This window comes from Megalopta genalis, chromosome 14 (assembly GCF_051020955.1).
Source record: "Megalopta genalis isolate 19385.01 chromosome 14, iyMegGena1_principal, whole genome shotgun sequence".
Lineage (NCBI taxonomy): Eukaryota > Metazoa > Arthropoda > Insecta > Hymenoptera > Halictidae > Megalopta > Megalopta genalis.
The window spans coordinates 970,094-987,629 of NC_135026.1; positions in this window are offsets into that span (position 1 = coordinate 970,094).

Consider the following 17,536-nt stretch of genomic DNA (forward strand, 5'->3'; position numbering starts at 1 on the left):
AGGAGTCGCCTAGATTGGCTTTTGGGATGGAGGTCATTTGAAGATCACGCCAAGGTCATACGTCAAAATCATGTCGAGGATGCGTTATTCGACGGTTACGTCAAAGGAACGTGTTTCTTTCGCGCCACGGGGTCGCACAAATTGGTTTTTGTGGCGGAGGTCATTTCATGGTCACGCCAAGGTTACACGTCAAAATCACGTAAAGAAGCGTTATTATCCTGATTACGGCAAAGGAACGAGTTTCTTTCGTTCCACGGAGTCGCCCAGACTGGATTTTGGGTTGGAGGTCATTTCAAGGTCACGACAAGGTCATACGTCAATATCACGTCAAGGAACCGTTATTACCCGGTTACGTCAAAGGAACCTGTTTCTTTCTCTCCATGGAGTCGCCCAAAATGGCTTTGGGGTGAAGGTCATTTCAAGGTCACGCCATGGTCATACGCCAAATCACGTCAAGGAAGCGTTATTACCCCGGTTCCGTCAAAGGAACGTGTTTCATTCGCTCCACGGAGACGCCCAGGTTTGTTTTTTGGGTAGAGGTCATTTTAAGGTCACGCCAAGGTCATGCGTCAATATCACGTCAAGGAAGCGTGATTACCCCGGTTACGTCAAGGGAACTTATTTCATTAGCTCCACCCAGTCGCGCTGATTGGTTTTTGGGGTGGAGGTCATTTCAAGGTCACGCCAAGATCATAGGTCAAAATCACGTCAAAGTAGCGTTATAATCCTGGTTACGTCAAAGGAGCGTGTTTCTTTCGCTCCACAGAGTCGCCCAGATTGGTTTTTGGGGTGGTGGTCATTTCATGGTCACGCCAAGGTCATACGCCAAATCACGTCAAGGAAGCGTTATTACCCCGGTTCCGTCAAAGGAACGTGTTTCATTCGCTCCACGGAGACGCCCAGGTCGGTTTTTTGGGTAGAGGTCATTTCAAGGTCACGCCAAGGTCATGCGTCAATATCACGTCAAGGAAGCGTGATTACCCCGGTTACGTCAAGGGAACTTATTTCATTCGCTCCACCCAGTCGCCCTGATTGGTTTTTGGGGTGGAGGTCATTTCAAGGTCACGCCAAGATCATAGGTCAAAATCACGTCAAAGTAGCGTTATAATCCTGGTTACGTCAAAGGAGCGTGTTTCTTTCGCTCCACGGACTCGCACAGATTGGTTTTTGGGGTAGAGGTCATTTCAAGGTCACGCCAAGGTCATAAGTCAAAATCACGTCGTGGAAACGTTATTACCCCGGTTACGTCAAGGGAACGTATTTCATTCGCTCCACCCAGTCGCCCTGATTGGTTTTTTGGGTGGAGGTCATTTCAAGGTCACGCCAAGATCATAGGTCAAAATCACGTCGTGGAAACGTTATTACACCGGATACGTCAAGGGAACGTGTTTCATTCGCTCCACGGAGCCGTCCAAGTTGGTTTTTTGGGTAGAGGTCATTTCAAGGTCACGCCAAGGTCATACGTCAAAATCACGTCGTGGAAACGTTATTACCCCAGTTACGTTAAAGGAACGTGTTTCTTTCGCTCCACGGAGTCGCCCAGGTTGGTTTTCGGGGTAGTGGTGATTTTAAGGTCACGCCAAGGTCATACGTCAAAATCACACCAAGGAAACGTTATTACCCCGGATACGTCAAGGGAACGTGTTTCATTCGCTCCACGGAATCGCCCAGATTGGTTTTTTGGGTAGAGGTCATTTCAAGGTCACGACAAGATCATAGGTCAAAATCACGTCAAAGAATCGTTATTATCCTGGTTACGTCAAAGGAGCGTGTTTCCTTCGCTCCACGGAGTCGCCCAGAATGGTTTTTGGGGTGGAGGTCATTTCAAGGTCACGCCAAAGTCTTACGTCAATATCACCCAAAGTAAGAGTTATTACGATGGTTACTTCAAAGGAATGTGTTTCATTCGCTGGACGGAGTCGCCCAGATTGGCTTTTGGGGTGGAGGTCATTTGAAGGTCACGCCAAAGTTCACACGTCAAAATCACGCCAAGGAAGCTTTATTACCCGGTTACGTCAAAGGCACGTGTTTCTTTCGCTCCACGGAGTCGCCCAGATTGGTTTTTGCAGTGGAGGTCATTTAAGGTCACGCCAAGGTCATACGTCATAATCACGCCAAGGAAGCGTTATTACCCCGGTTACGTCAAAGGCACGTGTTTCTTTCTCTCCATGAGGTCGCCCAAAATGGCTTTGGGGTGAAGGTCATTTCAAGGTCACGCCAAGGTTACACGTCAAAATCACGCCGAGGGAGCGTTATTACACCGGTTACGTCAAAGGAACCTGTTTCTTTCGCTCCACAGAATCGCCCAGGTTGGTTTTTTGGGTAGAGGCCATTTCAAGGTTACGCCAAGGTCATACGTCGAAATCACGCCAAAGAAGCGTTATTAACCGGTTACGTCAAAGGAACGTGTTTCATTCGCTCCACGGAGTCGCCCAGATTGGTTTTTGGGGTGGAGGTCATTCCAAGGTCATGCCAAGATCTTACGTCAATATCACGTCAAGGAAGCGTTATTACCCCGGTTACGTCAAACGAACGTGATTCTTTCGCTCCACGGAGTCGCCTAGATTGGTATTTGGGGCCGAGGGTGTTTCAAGTTCACACCTAGGTCATACGTCCAAATCATGTCGAGGAAGCGTTATTACGATGGTTACGTCAAAGGAACGTGTTTCATTCGCTGCACGGAGTCGCCAAGATTGGCTTTTGGCCCGGAGGTCATTTCAAGGTCTCGGCAAGGTCATACGTCAAAATCATGTAGAGGAATCGTTATTACGCAGGTTGCGTCGAAGGAACGTGTTTCATTCGCTCCACAGAGTGGCCCAGGTTGGTTTTTTGGGTAGAGGTCATTCAGAGGTCACGCCAATGTCACGCGTCAAAATCACGCCAAGGATGCGTTATTACCCGGTTACGTCAAAGGAACGTGTTTCTTTCGCTCCATGGAGTCGCCCAGATTGGTTTTTGGGGTGGAGGCCATTTCAAGGTCACGCCAAGGACATACGTCGAAATCACGCCAAAGAAGCGTTATTACGTCGGTTACGTCAGAGGAACGTGTTTCTTTCGCTCCACGGAGTCGCCCAGATTGGCTTTTGGGGTGGCGGTCATTTGAAGGTCACGCCAAAGGTCACACGTCAAAATCACGCCAAGGAAGCGTTATTACCCGGTTACGTCAAAGGCACGTGTTTCTTTCGTTCCACGGAGTCGCCCAGATTGGTATTTGCAGTGGAGGTCATTTCAAGGTCACGCCAAGGTCATACGTCATAATCACGCCAGGGAAGCGTTATTACCCCGGTTACGTCAAAGGTACGTGTTTCATTCGCTCTACCGAGTCGCCCAGGTTGGTTTTTTGGGTAGAGGCCATTTCAAGGTCACGCCAAGGTCATAAGTCGAAATCACGCCAAAGAAGCGTTATTAACCGGTTACGTCAAAGGAACGTGTTTCATTCGCTCCACGTAGTCGCCCAGGTTGGTTTTTTGGGTAGAGGTCATTTCAAGGTCACGCCAAGGTCACGCGTCAAAAGCACGCCAAGGAAGCGTTATTAGCCGGTAGCAACAAAGGAACGTGTCTCTTTCGCTCCATGGAGTCGCCCAGATTGGTTTTTCGGTTGGAGGTCATTTCAAGGTCACGCCAAGGTCACGCGTCAAAATCACATCAAGGATGCGTTATTACCCGGTTACTTCAAAGGAACGTGTTTCTTTTGCTCCACGGAATCGTCCAGATTGGCTTTTGGGATGGAGGTCATTTGAAGATCACGCCAAGGTCATACGTCAAAATCATGCCGAGGAAGCGTTATTACGACGGTTACGTCAAAGGAACGTGTTTCCTTCGCGCCACGGGGTCGCACAAATTGGTTTTTGTGGCGGTGGTCATTTCAAGGTCACGCCAAGGTTACACGTCTAAATCACATAAAGAATCGTTATTATCCTGATTACGTCACAGGAACGTATTTCTTTCGTTCCACGGAGTCGCCCAGGCTGGATTTTGGGATGGAGGTCATTTCAAGGTCACGCCAAGGTCATACGTCAATATCACGTCAAGGAATCGTTATTACCCGGTTACGTCAAAGGAACCTGTTTCTTTCTCTCCATGGAGTCGCCCAAAATGGCTTTGGGGTGAAGGTCATTTCAAGATTGCGCCAAGGTCATACGTCGAAATCACGTCAAAGTAGCGTTATAATCCTGGTTACGTCAAAGGAGCGTGTTTCTTTCGCTCCACGGAGTCGCACAGATTGGTTTTTGGGGTGGTGGTCATTTCATGGTCACGCCAAGGTCATACGTCAAAATCACGTCGTGGAAACGTTATTAGCCCGGATACGTCATGGGAACGTGTTTCATTCGCTCCACGGAGCCGCCCAGGTTGGTTTTTTGGGTAGAGGTCATTTCAAGGTCACGCCAAGGTCATAAGTCAAAATCACGTCGTGGAAACGTTATTACCCCGGTTACGTCAAGGGAACGTATTTCACTCGCTCCACCCAGTCGCCCTGATTGGTTTTTTGGGTGGAGGTCATTTCAAGGTCACGCCAAGATCACAGGTCAAAAAAACGTCGTGGAAACGTTATTACACCGGATACGTCAAGGGAACGTGTTTCATTCGCACCACGGAGCCGTCCAAGTTGGTTTTTTGGGTAGAGGTCATTTCAAGGTCACGCCAAGGTCATACGTCAAAATCACGTCGTGGAAACGTTATTACCCCAGTTACGTTAAAGGAACGTGTTTCTTTCGCTCCACGGAGTCGCCCAGGTTGGTTTTCGGGGTAGTGGTGATTTTAAGGTCACGCCAAGGTCATACGTCAAAATCACATCAAGGAAACGTTATTACCCCGGATACGTCAAGGGAACGTGTTTCATTCGCTCCACGGAATCGCCCAGATTGGTTTTTTGGGTAGAGGTCATTTCAAGGTCACGCCAAGATCATAGGTCAAAATCACGTCAAAGAATCGTTATTATCCTGGTTACGTCAAAGGAGCGTGTTTCCTTCGCTCCACGGAGTCGCCCAGAATGGTTTTTGGGGTGGAGGTCATTTCAAGGTCACGCCAACGTCTTACGTCAATATCACCCAAAGTAAGAGTTATTACGATGGTTACTTCAAAGGAATGTGTTTCATTCGCTGCACGTAGTCGCCCAGATTGGTTTTTGGGGTGGAGGTCATTTCAAGGTCACGCCAAGGTCATACATCAAAATCACGCCAAGGAAGCGTTATTACGCCGGTTACGTCAAAGGAACCTGTTTCTTTCGCTCCACGGAGTCGCCCAGATTGGTTTTTGGGACGGGAGTTATTTCAAGGTCACGCCAAGGTCATACGTCAAAATCACGCCAAGGAAGCGTTGATACGCCGGTTACGTCAAAGGAACCTGTTTCTTTCGCTCCACGGAGTCGCCCAGATTGGTTTTTGGGATGGAAGTCACTTCAAGGTCACGCCAAGGTCATACGTCAAAATCACGCCAAAGAAGCGTTATTACGTCGGTTACGTCAAAGGAACGTGTTTCTTTCGCTCCACGGAGTCGCACAGATTGGTTTTTGAGGCGGAGGTCATTTGAAGGTTACACCAAGATCATACCTTAAAATCATGACGAGGATGCGTTATTACGCCGGTTACGTTAAAGGAACGTGTTTCATTGGCTCCACGGAGTCGCCAAGATTGGCTTTTGGGCCGGAGGTCATTTCAAGGTCTCGGCAAGGTCATACGTCAAAATCATGTAGAGGAATCGTTATTACGCAGGTTGCGTCGAAGGAACGTGTTTCATTCGCTCCACAGAGTGGCCCAGGTTGGTTTTTTGGTTAGAGGTCATTCAGAGGTCACGCCAAGGTCACGCGTCAAAATCACGCCAAGGATGCGTTATTACCCGGTTACGTCAAAGGAACGTGTTTCTTTCGCTCCATGGAGTCGCCCAGATTGGTTTTTGGGGTGGAGGTCATTTCAAGGTCACGCCAAGGTTACACGCCAAAATCACGTAAAGAAGCGTTATTATCCTGATTACGTCAAAGGAGCGTGTTTCTTTCGCTCCACGGAGTCACCCAGAATGGTTTTTGGGGTGGAGGTCATTTCAAGGTCACGCCAAGGTCATACGTCATAATCACGCCAGGGAAACGTTATTACCCCGGTTACGTCAAAGGAACGTGTTTCTTTCGCTCCACGGAGTCGCCCAGATTGGTTTTTGGGGTGTAGGTCATTTCAAGGTCACGCCAAGGTTACACGTCAAAATCACGTAAAGGAGCGTTATTATCCTGATTACGTCAAAGGAACGTATTTATTTCTCTCCATGGAGTCGACCAAAATGGCTTTGGGGTGAAGGTCATTTCAAGGTCACGCCAAGGTCATACGTCAAAATCACGCTGAGGAAGCGATATTACGCCGGTTACGTCAAAGGAACCTGTTTCTTTCGCTCCACAGAGTCGCCCAGGTTGGTTTTTTGGGTAGAGGCCATTTCAAGGTCACGCCAAGGTCATACGTCGAAATCACGCCAAAGGAGCGTTATTACGTCGGTTACGTCAGAGGAACGTGTTTCTTTCGCTCCACGGAGTCGCCCAGATTGGTTTTTTGGTTGGAGGTCATTTCAAGGTCACGCCAAGGTTACACGTCAAAATCACGTAAAGAAGCGTTATTATCCTGATTACGTCAAAGGAACGTATTTATTTCTCTCCATGGAGTCGCCCAAAATGGCTTTGGGGTGAAGGTCATTTCAAGGTCACGCCAAGGTCATACGTCAAAATCACGCTGTGGAAGCGTTATTACGCCGGTTACGTCAAAGGAACCTGTTTCTTTCACTCCACAGAGTCGCCCAGGTTGGTTTTTTGGGTAGAGGCCATTTCAAGGTCACGCCAAGGTCATACGTCGAAATCACGCGAAAGAAGCGTTATTAACCGGTTACGTCAAAGGAACGTGTTTCATTCGCTCCACGTAGTCGCCCAGGTTGGTTTTTTGGGTAGAGGCCATTTCAAGGTCACGCCAAGGTCACGCGTCAAAAGCACGCCAAGGAAGCGTTATTACCCGGTAGCGACAAAGGAACGTGACTCTTTCGCTCCATGGAGTCGCCCAGATTGGCTTTTCGGTTGGAGGTCATTTCAAGGTCACGCCAAGGTCACGCGTCAAAATCACATCAAGGATGCGTTATTACCCGGTTACTTTAAAGGAACGTGTTTCTTTCGCTCCACGGAGTCGCACAAATTGGTTTTTGTGGCGGTGGTCATTTCAAGGTCACGCCAAGGTTACACGTCTAAATCACGTAAAGAATCGTTATTATCCTGATTACGTCACAGGAACGTGTTTCTTTCGTTCCACGGAGTCGCCCAGGCTGGATTTTGGGATGGAGGTCATTTCAAGGTCACGCCAAGGTCTTACGTCAAAATCACCCCAAGGAAGCGTTATTACGATGATTACGTCAAAGGAACGTGTTTCATTTGCGGCACGGAGTCGCCCAGATTGGCTTTTGGGCCGGAGGTCATTTCAAGGTCACGGCAAGGTCATACGTCAAAATCATGTAGAGGAATCGTTATTACGCAGGTTGCGTCAAAGGAACGTGTTTCATTCGCTCCAGAGTCGCCCAGGTTGGTTTTTTGGGTAGAGGTCATTTCAAGGTCACGCCAAGATCATAGGTCAAAATCACGTCAAAGAATCGTTATTATCCTGGTTACGTCAAAGGAGCGTGTTTCCTTCGCTCCACGGAGTCGCCCAGAATGGTTTTTGGGGTGGAGGTCATTTCAAGGTCACGCCAACGTCTTACGTCAATATCACCCAAAGTAAGAGTTATTACGATGGTTACTTCAAAGGAATGTGTTTCATTCGCTGCACGTAGTCGCCCAGATTGGTTTTTGGGGTGGAGGTCATTTCAAGGTCACGCCAAGGTCATACATCAAAATCACGCCAAGGAAGCGTTATTACGCCGGTTACGTCAAAGGAACCTGTTTCTTTCGCTCCACGGAGTCGCCCAGATTGGTTTTTGGGACGGGAGTTATTTCAAGGTCACGCCAAGGTCATACGTCAAAATCACGCCAAGGAAGCGTTGATACGCCGGTTACGTCAAAGGAACCTGTTTCTTTCGCTCCACGGAGTCGCCCAGATTGGTTTTTGGGATGGAAGTCACTTCAAGGTCACGCCAAGGTCATACGTCAAAATCACGCCAAAGAAGCGTTATTACGTCGGTTACGTCAAAGGAACGTGTTTCTTTCGCTCCACGGAGTCGCACAGATTGGTTTTTGAGGCGGAGGTCATTTGAAGGTTACACCAAGATCATACCTTAAAATCATGACGAGGATGCGTTATTACGCCGGTTACGTTAAAGGAACGTGTTTCATTGGCTCCACGGAGTCGCCAAGATTGGCTTTTGGGCCGGAGGTCATTTCAAGGTCTCGGCAAGGTCATACGTCAAAATCATGTAGAGGAATCGTTATTACGCAGGTTGCGTCGAAGGAACGTGTTTCATTCGCTCCACAGAGTGGCCCAGGTTGGTTTTTTGGTTAGAGGTCATTCAGAGGTCACGCCAAGGTCACGCGTCAAAATCACGCCAAGGATGCGTTATTACCCGGTTACGTCAAAGGAACGTGTTTCTTTCGCTCCATGGAGTCGCCCAGATTGGTTTTTGGGGTGGAGGTCATTTCAAGGTCACGCCAAGGTTACACGCCAAAATCACGTAAAGAAGCGTTATTATCCTGATTACGTCAAAGGAGCGTGTTTCTTTCGCTCCACGGAGTCACCCAGAATGGTTTTTGGGGTGGAGGTCATTTCAAGGTCACGCCAAGGTCATACGTCATAATCACGCCAGGGAAACGTTATTACCCCGGTTACGTCAAAGGAACGTGTTTCTTTCGCTCCACGGAGTCGCCCAGATTGGTTTTTGGGGTGTAGGTCATTTCAAGGTCACGCCAAGGTTACACGTCAAAATCACGTAAAGGAGCGTTATTATCCTGATTACGTCAAAGGAACGTATTTATTTCTCTCCATGGAGTCGACCAAAATGGCTTTGGGGTGAAGGTCATTTCAAGGTCACGCCAAGGTCATACGTCAAAATCACGCTGAGGAAGCGATATTACGCCGGTTACGTCAAAGGAACCTGTTTCTTTCGCTCCACAGAGTCGCCCAGGTTGGTTTTTTGGGTAGAGGCCATTTCAAGGTCACGCCAAGGTCATACGTCGAAATCACGCCAAAGGAGCGTTATTACGTCGGTTACGTCAGAGGAACGTGTTTCTTTCGCTCCACGGAGTCGCCCAGATTGGTTTTTTGGTTGGAGGTCATTTCAAGGTCACGCCAAGGTTACACGTCAAAATCACGTAAAGAAGCGTTATTATCCTGATTACGTCAAAGGAACGTATTTATTTCTCTCCATGGAGTCGCCCAAAATGGCTTTGGGGTGAAGGTCATTTCAAGGTCACGCCAAGGTCATACGTCAAAATCACGCTGTGGAAGCGTTATTACGCCGGTTACGTCAAAGGAACCTGTTTCTTTCACTCCACAGAGTCGCCCAGGTTGGTTTTTTGGGTAGAGGCCATTTCAAGGTCACGCCAAGGTCATACGTCGAAATCACGCGAAAGAAGCGTTATTAACCGGTTACGTCAAAGGAACGTGTTTCATTCGCTCCACGTAGTCGCCCAGGTTGGTTTTTTGGGTAGAGGCCATTTCAAGGTCACGCCAAGGTCACGCGTCAAAAGCACGCCAAGGAAGCGTTATTACCCGGTAGCGACAAAGGAACGTGACTCTTTCGCTCCATGGAGTCGCCCAGATTGGCTTTTCGGTTGGAGGTCATTTCAAGGTCACGCCAAGGTCACGCGTCAAAATCACATCAAGGATGCGTTATTACCCGGTTACTTTAAAGGAACGTGTTTCTTTCGCTCCACGGAGTCGCACAAATTGGTTTTTGTGGCGGTGGTCATTTCAAGGTCACGCCAAGGTTACACGTCTAAATCACGTAAAGAATCGTTATTATCCTGATTACGTCACAGGAACGTGTTTCTTTCGTTCCACGGAGTCGCCCAGGCTGGATTTTGGGATGGAGGTCATTTCAAGGTCACGCCAAGGTCTTACGTCAAAATCACCCCAAGGAAGCGTTATTACGATGATTACGTCAAAGGAACGTGTTTCATTTGCGGCACGGAGTCGCCCAGATTGGCTTTTGGGCCGGAGGTCATTTCAAGGTCACGGCAAGGTCATACGTCAAAATCATGTAGAGGAATCGTTATTACGCAGGTTGCGTCAAAGGAACGTGTTTCATTCGCTCCAGAGTCGCCCAGGTTGGTTTTTTGGGTAGAGGTCATTTCAAGGTCACGCCAAGGTCACGCGTCAAAAGAACGCCAAGGAAGCGTTATTACCCGGTAACGTCAAAGGAAAGTGTTTCTTTCGCTCCATGGAGTCGCCCAGATTGGTTTTTCGGTTGGAGGTCATTTCAAGGTCACGCCAAGGTCACGCGTCAAAATCACATCAAGGATGCGTTATTACCCGGTTACGTTAAAGGAACGTGTTTCTTTCGCTCCATGGAGTCGCCCAGATTGGTTTTTGGGGTGGAGGTCATTACAAGGTCATGCCAAGGTTATACGTCAAAATCACGTCGTGGAAACGTTATTACCCGGTTACGTTACCGGAAAGTGTTTCTTTCGCTCCACGGATTCGCCCAGGTTGGATTTCGGGGTAGAGGTCATTTCAAGGTCACGCCAAGGTCATACGTCAAAATCACGCCAAGGAAACGCTATTACCCCGGATAAGTCAGGGGAACTTGTTTCATTCGCTCCACGGAATAGCCCAGGTTGGTTGTTTGGGTAGAGGTCATCTCAAGGTCACGCCAAGATCATAGGTCAATATCACGTCAAAGAAGCGCTATTATTCTGGATACGTCAAAGGTGCGTGTTTCTTCCGCTGCACGGAGTCGCGCAGATTGGATTTTGGGGTGGTGGTCATTTCAAGGTCACGCCAAGGTAATACGTCAAAATCACGCCAAGGAAGCGTTATTACCCCGGTTACGTGAAAGGATCGTGTTTCTTCGTTCCACGGATTCGCCCAGATTGGTTTTTGGGGTGGTGGTCATTTCAAGGTCACGCCAAGGTCATACGCCAAATCACGCCAAGAAAGCGTTATTAAACCGGTCACTTGAAAGGAACCTGTTTCTTTCGCTCCAAGGAGTCGCCTAGATTGGCTTTTGGGATGGAGGTCATTTGAAGATCACGCCAAGGTCATACGTCAAAATCATGTCGAGGATGCGTTATTCGACGGTTACGTCAAAGGAACGTGTTTCTTTCGCGCCACGGGGTCGCACAAATTGGTTTTTGTGGCGGAGGTCATTTCAAGGTCACGCCAAGGTTACACGTCAAAATCACGTAAAGAAGCGTTATTATCCTGATTACGGCAAAGGAACGAGTTTCTTTCGTTCCACGGAGTCGCCCAGACTGGATTTTGGGTTGGAGGTCATTTCAAGGTCACGACAAGGTCATACGTCAATATCACGTCAAGGAACCGTTATTACCCGGTTACGTCAAAGGAACCTGTTTCTTTCTCTCCATGGAGTCGCCCAAAATGGCTTTGGGGTGAAGGTCATTTCAAGGTCACGCCATGGTCATACGCCAAATCACGTCAAGGAAGCGTTATTACCCCGGTTCTGTCAAAGGAACGTGTTTCATTCGCTCCACGGAGACGCCCAGGTTGGTTTTTTGGGTAGAGGTCATTTCAAGGTCACGCCAAGGTCATGCGTCAATATCACGTCAAGGAAGCGTGATTACCCCGGTTACGTTAAGGGAACTTATTTCATTAGCTCCACCCAGTCGCGCTGATTGGTTTTTGGGGTGGAGGTCATTTCAAGGTCACGCCAAGATCATAGGTCAAAATCACGTCAAAGTAGCGTTATAATCCTGGTTACGTCAAAGGAGCGTGTTTCTTTCGCTCCACAGAGTCGCCCAGATTGGTTTTTGGGGTGGTGGTCATTTCATGGTCACGCCAAGGTCATACGCCAAATCACGTCAAGGAAGCGTTATTACCCCGGTTCCGTCAAAGGAACGTGTTTCATTCGCTCCACGGAGACGCCCAGGTCGGTTTTTTGGGTAGAGGTCATTTCAAGGTCACGCCAAGGTCATGCGTCAATATCACGTCAAGGAAGCGTGATTACCCCGGTTACGTCAAGGGAACTTATTTCATTCGCTCCACCCAGTCGCCCTGATTGGTTTTTGGGGTGGAGGTCATTTCAAGGTCACTCCAAGATCATAGGTCAAAATCACGTCAAAGTAGCGTTATAATCCTGGTTACGTCAAAGGAGCGTGTTTCTTTCGCTCCACGGAGTCGCACAGATTGGTTTTTGGGGTGGTGGTCATTTCATGGTCACGCCAAGGTCATACGTCAAAATCACGTCGTGGAAACGTTATTAGCCCGGATACGTCATGGGAACGTGTTTCATTCGCTCCACCCAGTCGCCCTGATTGGTTTTTTGGGTGGAGGTCATTTCAAGGTCACGCCAAGATCATAGGTCAAAATCACGTCGTGGAAACGTTATTACCCCAGTTACGTTAAAGGAACGTGTTTCGTTCGCTCCACGGAGTCGCCCAGGTTGGTTTTCGGGGTAGTGGTGATTTTAAGGTCACGCCAAGGTAATACGTCAAAATCACGCCAAGGAAGCGTTATTACCCCGGTTACGTGAAAGGATCGTGTTTCTTCGTTCCACGGATTCGCCCAGATTGGTTTTTGGGGTGGTGGTCATTTCAAGGTCACGCCAAGGTCATACGCCAAATCACGCCAAGAAAGCGTTATTAAACCGGTCACTTCAAAGGAACCTGTTTCTTTCGCTCCAAGGAGTCGCCTAGATTGGCTTTTGGGATGGAGGTCATTTGAAGATCACGCCAAGGTCATACGTCAAAATCATGTCGAGGATGCGTTATTCGACGGTTACGTCAAAGGAACGTGTTTCTTTCGCGCCACGGGGTCGCACAAATTGGTTTTTGTGGCGGAGGTCATTTCATGGTCACGCCAAGGTTACACGTCAAAATCACGTAAAGAAGCGTTATTATCCTGATTACGGCAAAGGAACGAGTTTCTTTCGTTCCACGGAGTCGCCCAGACTGGATTTTGGGTTGGAGGTCATTTCAAGGTCACGACAAGGTCATACGTCAATATCACGTCAAGGAACCGTTATTACCCGGTTACGTCAAAGGAACCTGTTTCTTTCTCTCCATGGAGTCGCCCAAAATGGCTTTGGGATGAAGGTCATTTCAAGGTCACGCCATGGTCATACGCCAAATCACGTCAAGGAAGCGTTATTACCCCGGTTCCGTCAAAGGAACGTGTTTCATTCGCTCCACGGAGACGCCCAGGTTGGTTTTTTGGGTAGAGGTCATTTCAAGGTCACGCCAAGGTCATGCGTCAATATCACGTCAAGGAAGCGTGATTACCCCGGTTACGTCAAGGGAACTTATTTCATTAGCTCCACCCAGTCGCGCTGATTGGTTTTTGGGGTGGAGGTCATTTCAAGGTCACGCCAAGATCATAGGTCAAAATCACGTCAAAGTAGCGTTATAATCCTGGTTACGTCAAAGGAGCGTGTTTCTTTCGCTCCACAGAGTCGCCCAGATTGGTTTTTGGGGTGGTGGTCATTTCATGGTCACGCCAAGGTCATACGCCAAATCACGTCAAGGAAGCGTTATTACCCCGGTTCCGTCAAAGGAACGTGTTTCATTCGCTCCACGGAGACGCCCAGGTCGGTTTTTTGGGTAGAGGTCATTTCAAGGTCACGCCAAGGTCATGCGTCAATATCACGTCAAGGAAGCGTGATTACCCCGGTTACGTCAAGGGAACTTATTTCATTCGCTCCACCCAGTCGCCCTGATTGGTTTTTGGGGTGGAGGTCATTTCAAGGTCACTCCAAGATCATAGGTCAAAATCACGTCAAAGTAGCGTTATAATCCTGGTTACGTCAAAGGAGCGTGTTTCTTTCGCTCCACGGAGTCGCACAGATTGGTTTTTGGGGTGGTGGTCATTTCATGGTCACGCCAAGGTCATACGTCAAAATCACGTCGTGGAAACGTTATTAGCCCGGATACGTCATGGGAACGTGTTTCATTCGCTCCACGGAGCCGCCCAGGTTGGTTTTTTGGGTAGAGGTCATTTCAAGGTCACGCCAAGGTCATAAGTCAAAATCACGTCGTGGAAACGTTATTACCCCGGTTACGTCAAGGGAACGTATTTCATTCGCTCCACCCAGTCGCCCTGATTGGTTTTTTGGGTGGAGGTCATTTCAAGGTCACGCCAAGATCATAGGTCAAAATCACGTCGTGGAAACGTTATTACACCGGATACGTCAAGGGAACGTGTTTCATTCGCTCCACGGAGCCGTCCAAGTTGGTTTTTTGGGTAGAGGTCATTTCAAGGTCACGCCAAGGTCATACGTCAAAATCACGTCGTGGAAACGTTATTACCCCAGTTACGTTAAAGGAACGTGTTTCTTTCGCTCCACGGAGTCGCCCAGGTTGGTTTTCGGGGTAGTGGTGATTTTAAGGTCACGCCAAGGTCATACGTCAAAATCACACCAAGGAAACGTTATTACCCCGGATACGTCAAGGGAACGTGTTTCATTCGCTCCACGGAATCGCCCAGATTGGTTTTTTGGGTAGTGGTCATTTCAAGGTCACGACAAGATCATAGGTCAAAATCACGTCAAAGAATCGTTATTATCCTGGTTACGTCAAAGGAGCGTGTTTCCTTCGCTCCACGGAGTCGCCCAGAATGGTTTTTGGGGTGGAGGTCATTTCAAGGTCACGCCAAAGTCTTACGTCAATATCACCCAAAGTAAGAGTTATTACGATGGTTACTTCAAAGGAATGTGTTTCATTCGCTGCACGGAGTCGCCCAGATTGGCTTTTGGGGTGGAGGTCATTTGAAGGTCACGCCAAAGTTCACACGTCAAAATCACGCCAAGGAAGCTTTATTACCCGGTTACGTCAAAGGCACGTGTTTCTTTCGCTCCACGGAGTCGCCCAGATTGGTTTTTGCAGTGGAGGTCATTTAAGGTCACGCCAAGGTCATACGTCATAATCACGCCAAGGAAGCGTTATTACCCCGGTTACGTTAAAGGCACGTGTTTCTTTCTCTCCATGAGGTCGCCCAAAATGGCTTTGGGGTGAAGGTCATTTCAAGGTCACGCCAAGGTCAAACATCAAAATCACGCCAAGGAAGCGTTATTACGCCGGTTACGTCAAAGGAACCTGTTTCTTTCGCTCCACGGAGTCGCCCAGATTGGTTTTTGGGACGGGAGTCATTTCAAGGTCACGCCAAGGTCATACGTCAAAATCACGCCAAGGCTGCGTTGATACGCCGGTTACGTCAAAGGAACCTGTTTCTTTCTCTCCACGGAGTCGCCCAGATTGGTTTTTGGGATGGAAGTCACTTCAAGGTCACGCCAAGGTCATACGTCAATATCACGTCAAGGAACCTTTATTACCCGGTTACGTCAAAGGAACCTGTTTCTTTCTCTCCATGGAGTCGCCCAAAATGGCTTTGGGGTGAAGGTCATTTCAAGGTCACGCCATGGTCATACGCCAAATCACGTCAAGGAAGCGTTATTACCCCGGTTCCGTCAAAGGAACGTGTTTCATTCGCTCCACGGAGACGCCCAGGTTGGTTTTTTGGGTAGAGGTCATTTCAAGGTCACGCCAAGGTCATGCGTCAATATCACGTCAAGTTACCCCGGTTACGTCAAGGGAACTTATTTCATTAGCTCCACCCAGTCGCGCTGATTGGTTTTTGGGGTGGAGGTCATTTCAAGGTCACGCCAAGATCATAGGTCAAAATCACGTCAAAGTAGCGTTATAATCCTGGTTACGTCAAAGGAGCGTGTTTCTTTCTCTCCACAGAGTCGCCCAGATTGGATTTTGGGGTGGTGGTCATTTCATGGTCACGCCAAGGTCATACGCCAAATCACGTCAAGGAAGCGTTATTACCCCGGTTCCGTCAAAGGAACGTGTTTCATTCGCTCCACGGAGACGCCCAGGTTGGTTTTTTGGGTAGAGGTCATTTCAAGGTCACGCCAAGGTCGTGCGTCAATATCACGTCAAGGAAGCGTGATTACCCCGGTTACGTCAAGGGAACTTATTTCATTAGCTCCACCCAGTCGCGCTGATTGGTTTTTGGGGTGGAGGTCATTTCAAGGTCACGCCAAGATCATAGGTCAAAATCACGTCAAAGTAGCGTTATAATCCTGGTTACGTCAAAGGAGCGTGTTTCTTTCGCTCCACAGAGTCGCCCAGATTGGTTTTTGGGGTGGTGGTCATTTCATGGTCACGCCAAGGTCATACGCCAAATCACGTCAAGGAAGCGTTATTACCCCGGTTCCGTCAAAGGAACGTGTTTCATTCGCTCCACGGAGACGCCCAGGTCGGTTTTTTGGGTAGAGGTCATTTCAAGGTCACGCCAAGGTCATGCGTCAATATCACGTCAAGGAAGCGTGATTACCCCGGTTACGTCAAGGGAACTTATTTCATTCGCTCCACCCAGTCGCCCTGATTGGTTTTTGGGGTGGAGGTCATTTCAAGGTCACGCCAAGATCATAGGTCAAAATCACGTCAAAGTAGCGTTATAATCCTGGTTACGTCAAAGGAGCGTGTTTCTTTCGCTCCACGGAGTCGCACAGATTGGTTTTTGGGGTGGTGGTCATTTCATGGTCACGCCAAGGTCATACGTCAAAATCACGTCGTGGAAACGTTATTAGCCCGGATACGTCATGGGAACGTGTTTCATTCGCTCCACGGAGCCGCCCAGGTTGGTTTTTTGGGTAGAGGTCATTTCAAGGTCACGCCAAGGTCATAAGTCAAAATCACGTCGTGGAAACGTTATTACCCCGGTTACGTCAAGGGAACGTATTTCATTCGCTCCACCCAGTCGCCCTGATTGGTTTTTTGGGTGGAGGTCATTTCAAGGTCACGCCAAGATCATAGGTCAAAATCACGTCGTGGAAACGTTATTACACCGGATACGTCAAGGGAACGTGTTTCATTCGCTCCACGGAGCCGTCCAAGTTGGTTTTTTGGGTAGAGGTCATTTCAAGGTCACGCCAAGGTCATACGTCAAAATCACGTCGTGGAAACGTTATTACCCCAGTTACGTTAAAGGAACGTGTTTCTTTCGCTCCACGGAGTCGCCCAGGTTGGTTTTCGGGGTAGTGGTGATTTTAAGGTCACGCCAAGGTCATACGTCAAAATCACACCAAGGAAACGTTATTACCCCGGATACGTCAAGGGAACGTGTTTCATTCGCTCCACGGAATCGCCCAGATTGGTTTTTTGGGTAGAGGTCATTTCAAGGTCACGACAAGATCATAGGTCAAAATCACGTCAAAGAATCGTTATTATCCTGGTTACGTCAAAGGAGCGTGTTTCCTTCGCTCCACGGAGTCGCCCAGAATGGTTTTTGGGGTGGAGGTCATTTCAAGGTCACGCCAAAGTCTTACGTCAATATCACCCAAAGTAAGAGTTATTACGATGGTTACTTCAAAGGAATGTGTTTCATTCGCTGCACGGAGTCGCCCAGATTGGCTTTTGGGGTGGAGGTCATTTGAAGGTCACGCCAAAGTTCACACGTCAAAATCACGC